Below are 5,583 nucleotides of genomic sequence, written 5' to 3' on the forward strand. Positions count from 1 at the left end.
CATCACTCTTCTATTTCTGTTGTCATTAACATCTTCTCTCTCCATCTCTGTTGTCATTAACAGCTTCTCTCTCTCCATCTCTGTTGTCATTAACTGTCTCTCTCTCTACATCGCTCTCTTTCTCTGTTGTCATTAACAGTCTCTCGCCCTCTTTATTTAGAACAGTTTCTCTCTCAATGTTTTCTAATTTTCTCTCTTTCCATGGTTAAAAGAGTCGGGCCTGTTTCTTCATTTCATTCCTCTTCCAGAGAGCCAGCCGGTCAAACTCTGTCAAGGTCATCCCAAACACCTGTAGGAACTCCTCTGGACTCAGGTGACGCTGGAAGACAGAGAAACACAGGGAGACACTGTAGTATGACTCATGTAGACTATGTGGATCATGTCTGGATTATTGACCTTTAGCTAGAAGCAAGGATAGGAGGCAGCATTGAACAGATTATTACTAAGCCAGGTCAGAACCTCACCTCTAGTCTGGCTCTATCTACGTCTTTAGGCAGTCTGTGTCTCCCCCTGGTGGTCACGATCAGTACTTCATATGGGTAAACCTGCAACAGACAGGTCAGATAGAGGTAGAAGATATATGTAGTTAACAGGGTTGGGGTCAAATCAGGAAGTATATTTAAATTCCAATTCCTATTCTGATAATCCTTGAAATATCATGTTACTTCCTGAATTGATTGAAGTGAAATGGAATTGACCACAATCCACATATCTCAGGTAAACAGCTTCAGCAGCTGTCTCAGTCATAACACCGCTGTTTCCGTTGTAATCACAGCATAGAACCCATTGTATGGAACATAGCAGAGGTGTTCTATAGAATGAGATGATTATTGGCAGTCCTTCCATTTCCATTTCTCTCTCAGGAAGTCTCTCCTACCCTATCCTCATATGGACAGGAAGCAGAATTTTCCTGATGCTTCATTTGTGACACAATGTTCATCCAAAGGTCAACAACCCTCTATTGGGAGGGCTGAAAGAAATGTCCAGTGACCTCTTGACTCGGAAGCTCTTTGTCCTGTCAGCCCACGTCCTGTTAGAATTCTTTCAGAAAGCATTCTTCCTTCCTCTCTCCCTTCAAGGAATTCTTAATCTGACATAACTGGGTGAAAGCTAGGTGACAGAACAATTTCTTAAAGTTATTCATTTGTGTTAGATCAGTGATTACTTCAAGGAAGGGAGGGTGTATTTTTAAAGTATTCAAACAGGGCCCAGGTCCTGAATGTGGAATCTGGCCTGTGACCTATAACCCTTTGACTAGTGCAGACCAGGGCAGGATGCCATGACTCTACTGCTGCCCTCTGGTAGGGTCATTGAGCCAGGAATGAGAGAGCGCAGCTATACTGGCCTATAGTGTCCTAATGCCTTGCATGAACAAACCACAGTCTTTGTGATCCAGTAGGAATTGTCTTTCTCCCCACCAGTGGTTCATAACACACCACTTGGAGAACACAGTCKAACATCGTGCTGGTTATTGTAGAATACTGCTTGACACTCCACTTTCCAACCAACTTTCAGACCCTTACCTTGTATTCTGCAGGAGAGAAAAATAGAAAAAATACCTGATTACAATCCTGCAATAAGGAAATCCCACAATGTTATAAATGTATTGAGACCTGAACCCAGGGAGGTTAGACAGCACTCCTACCTCTGGTTCCCCAGTTGACGTCACTGCTGCTGTCATACTGCTGGTAGTAGTCTGGGGCTGCACTCTGGGGCTGCAGGGATACACAYAGAGACCTGTTAGTGATGCTACAGCTGTGTTTATCAAGTAAGCTTCCATGACAACTAGGAGGTAAACTTGAATTACAGCCTTCTATGTAAAGAATGTTTGGTCGCTGCCTCCAAGAAATGTGTCTTTCTGACAAAATATATTTTAATCTCAAGAGATTTGATCATAACTGTATAGATAAAGAATATTATAGTGTTAATGGTCACCCTGTTGACAGCRTTCCGCCTGTATCCTGGTAGAGAGGCTGACTTGTACGAGTCTGGAACACAGGAAAGCATTCAATCAATACGATACATTTATATATTTAYAGAAGTTGTCACAACTGCTTTACAGTTGGGGGTGATATATAAATGTAAATATATCAGAGTAAATCAGGAAAGAGATTTACAACCAACTGAATGTGCCTTCATGTCTCTCTCATCCATGCACAGTAGAGGGCGACGTTTACAAACACATATATTTAATATAAGGTGGTACAGTATGTTATGTATGTAATAGTGTTTTACTGTTGTACTCACTACTGTCTAAGCTGTAATGGGATCGAGGAGCTGAGGAAGAGAACCCAAGGAAAACAGGCTCCTAGAGAGAGGTATTCTACTAGCGGGAGATGAAGAGGAACTGGAGTCACAGAATCTTCAAGAGTGAGACTCTGCTCTCTCTTTCTCTCCTCTCTCTTGTCCTCTCTTCTCTCTTATCTCTTCCTCTCTTCTCTCTCTTATATCCATATTTACTCTGCATGACAAGATTTATGGAAGATTTGTGGGAATAATATTGTCATTATAATTTCTCTTCTACTTCCCTCTGTACTCTCTCTTTCTTGCTCTCTAAAGTGGCCCAATCTCTCGCTCCATCTCCTCCCTCTTCTCTTACCCCGCGGTGTGATGATCTTCTCTCTCTCAGATCCACGAGGTGGGTATACCGGGGGCCAGGATGATCGCTAAAGAAGGAGGGAGAGTGATGAGCAGAGTCCTGGATTGCTATACAAACGCCTTGGGTCAAGGCCACCATCGGAATTCCCCGCGAGGCGGGCGAGCAAGAGATGGCTCTTCAACTCACTGAACGAGCTACAGCAGCAACGCGGCAGTTTGTACACAAACTGTCAATGGCTGTAAGTGTGTTGGTGACTGTGTTTTGTACTGGGGTGTTTGGTATTGAATCATTCTTCACTGTTTGCGTTTGTCCTCCTTTATCTACCACTCTTCCTTCTCCCCCTGCTCCTCGTCTTCTCTTCTTCGGTGCTGGATCGCAGGAGCGGTGGGGCCGCCGACGCCGGTCGCAACCCTCTCCAGTTGCTAGTCGGAGTTGCAGGCTATTCCGCCTCGTCTCTCTGCTCCTCTCCGGGCCTCCTTTCCTGTGTCCACCCTGCTTCTCATCTCTCCTGTTTCGTTCCCCTGCGGCTCCTCCCTCGCTGCTCCTCTCTCCTCTTCTCTCTCGACTTCCTCTGTCGCGCGTCCTCCTCTTCCTTCTCGCCCCTGGTCTCACGGGCCTCTCTCCTTTCTCGCCCCCTGCTCCTCCTGCTCTCTCCTTCTTCCCGCCTGCTTCTCCTCCTCTCCTTCCTCCCCTCTGCGCCTCGCTGTCAGCCGCCCTGTCGCGTCATCTGGGGATCTGAGCCGAGCGTCTCCGAGGACCGCGGCCGACGTGCCCAGCCGTTCACGAGACTATCGGGAGTGGTGCCATAGCCAGGACGCGACAGGCCACCTCTGCGGGTCGCCGCAATGACGTCGCTGTCTTCATCTCGTCATGGTGGAAGTACTCTGTCCTGATCTGGCGTCTCCCCTTGATACTCTCCTAGTATAGACATTTGCTTTGACGCCCTTACCCGGCCAGGCCTGCTATCTCGTAGTGCCGTAGCGGTCCGCTCAAGCCATATCACTTGCCACGGGAGTTGCTCTCTAAGGCGCTGCGAGGGTTCAGAACTCGTCGCCCTGCAGGGTTGCTCGTTGATCTGTCGCTGTCAGCCAGTAAACGAGAAATACGAGTTGTCGCTCTTGTGTGTTTTTGAACGCATCCCTGCTCCTCCTCCTCTCCTTCTCCCCCCTGCGCCTCCTCCCCTCCTTCTCTCCCCTGCTCATCTCCTCTCCTTCCTACCCCCCTAGCGGCCTCCTCTCCCTGCTGCCTCCTACCTCTCCTTCTCCCCTGCCTCTCCTCCTCTCCCTTCCTCCCCCTGGCTTCCTCCTCCGTCTCCTTCTCCCCAGCGCCTCCCTCCTCTCCTGTCTCCGCCCAGCGGCTCCTCCCTCCTCTCCTTCTCCCCCTGGACCTCCTCCTCCTCTCCTTCTCCCCTGTGCCTCCTCCTTCTCCTTCATCCCTGCTCATCCTCTCTCCCGTTCTCCCCCCTGCCCCTCCTCCCTCTCCTCCCTCCCCCATCCCCTTTTCTACTCCTCTCAATCCAGCTTTCCGCCTCATTGCTGCTTGATGTGCAAGTATTGTATCTCAGTTGCAGTCAGGGGTATGAGCATGTTCTGCTCTGTTTGTTTGTTTGTTTGAAACCAAACGACAGTAAGATGAAGATAGAAACTGACTTGCTCCAATAGAAATCCCCGATCATAGCTTGTAGGGCGTATATCAATGGCAGACAATTGGCTAGCTCTCATGTCGCAGAAGACACAATCATCTCGTGCGGAACTGAGCATGTGCAAGGCGCATCACAAAATCAAAGACCCACCTTCGATATATAACGTGTTTTTTTAACAAAAACATATAAGATGTCAGTTTTGTCACTTTTCACGAGGTTGGAGTAAATAACATGTTCAACTAGTGACGACATTGGCTCTGACTAGGGTTGTGCTGTGAGATAGAGAAAATGAACAGCTATGAAGAAGTTTTTCAACTTCTTCATTGATTCTGAAACCCCAAACACCGACTGGTTGGATGAGTCTGTTTCACAGAAGTGTTCCTGTAAGTCTCCCTGGATGTTGCACCATGGTTTAGAAACGTGTGGTGAAAGTCCTCTAAATGTCAAATCTTTCAGAGGTCCTCTCTTCTGTCTCTTCTGTCTCCTCTCGTTCTGTGTCTCTCTGTCCTCTCTCTCTCTCTCTCGTCTCTCTCATCGTGTCCTTCTTCTGTCTCTATTTTTCTGTGTCTCCTCTGTCTCTCTTTCTCTCTCTCTCTGTCTCTTTCTGTCTCTCTCTAATCTCTCTCTTATCTGTCTCTCTCTTTCTGGGGTCTCTCCTCCTCTCTCTCTCTCTTGTCTCTTTCTGTCATCTCTCTGTCTTTTCTGTCTCTTCTCTGTCTCTCTGTCCCTCTTTCTGTCTCTCTCTTTTCTGTCTCTTTCTGATCTCTCTGTCTCTGTTCTGTCTCTCTCTGTCTCTCTGTCTCTCTGTCTATTTTCCTGTCTCTCTCTGTCTCTCTCTATCTCTTCTCTTTCTGTCTCTCTCCGATCTCTTCTCTTTTCTGTCTCTTTCTGTCTCTCCTCTCCTCTGTCTCTTTCTGTCTCTCCTCTATCTCTCTCTTTCTGTCTTTTCTGTCGTCTTCTCTCGTGTCTCGTCTCTGTCTCTCTCTCTCTGCTCTTTCTGTCTCTCTGCTATCTCTCCTCTTGTGTCTGTCTCCTCCTGCTCTCTCGATCTTTCTGTTCTCTCTCTATCTGTCTCTTTCTGTCTCTCTCTCTCCTTGTCTCTTTCTGGTCCTCTCTCTGTCTCTTTCTGTCATCTCTATCCTCTCTTTCTGTCTCTTCTGTCCTCTTTTCTGTCCTCTCTATCTCTCTCTTTCGTGTCTCTTTCTGTCTCTCTCTCTTGTCTCTTTCTGTCTCTCTCTCTCTCTTGTCTCTTTCTGTGCTCTCTCTCTGGTCTCTTTACTGTCTCGCTCGTCTCTCATCTCTTTCTGTCCTCTTCTGTCTCTCACTATCTATCTCACTAATC

At 47.5% G+C, this 5,583-nt stretch overlaps 1 long non-coding RNA gene across 1 annotated transcript; it reads right to left on the reverse strand.

Moving 5' to 3' along the window:
- Positions 1-1,606: 1,606 nt before the first annotated feature.
- Positions 1,607-2,305, reverse strand: LOC112073169 (uncharacterized). Its single transcript, XR_011476477.1, has 3 exons — positions 2,248-2,305; positions 1,936-1,988; positions 1,607-1,715 (listed from the first exon to the last, which is right to left on the reverse strand). It is a non-coding gene; the product is annotated as an uncharacterized lncRNA (long non-coding RNA).
- Between the last annotated feature and the right edge of the window lie 3,278 nt (positions 2,306-5,583).

The sequence above is a fragment of the Salvelinus sp. IW2-2015 genome, unplaced genomic scaffold (assembly GCF_002910315.2).
Source record: "Salvelinus sp. IW2-2015 unplaced genomic scaffold, ASM291031v2 Un_scaffold2172, whole genome shotgun sequence".
In the NCBI taxonomy this organism is placed as follows: Eukaryota; Metazoa; Chordata; class Actinopteri; order Salmoniformes; family Salmonidae; genus Salvelinus; species Salvelinus sp. IW2-2015.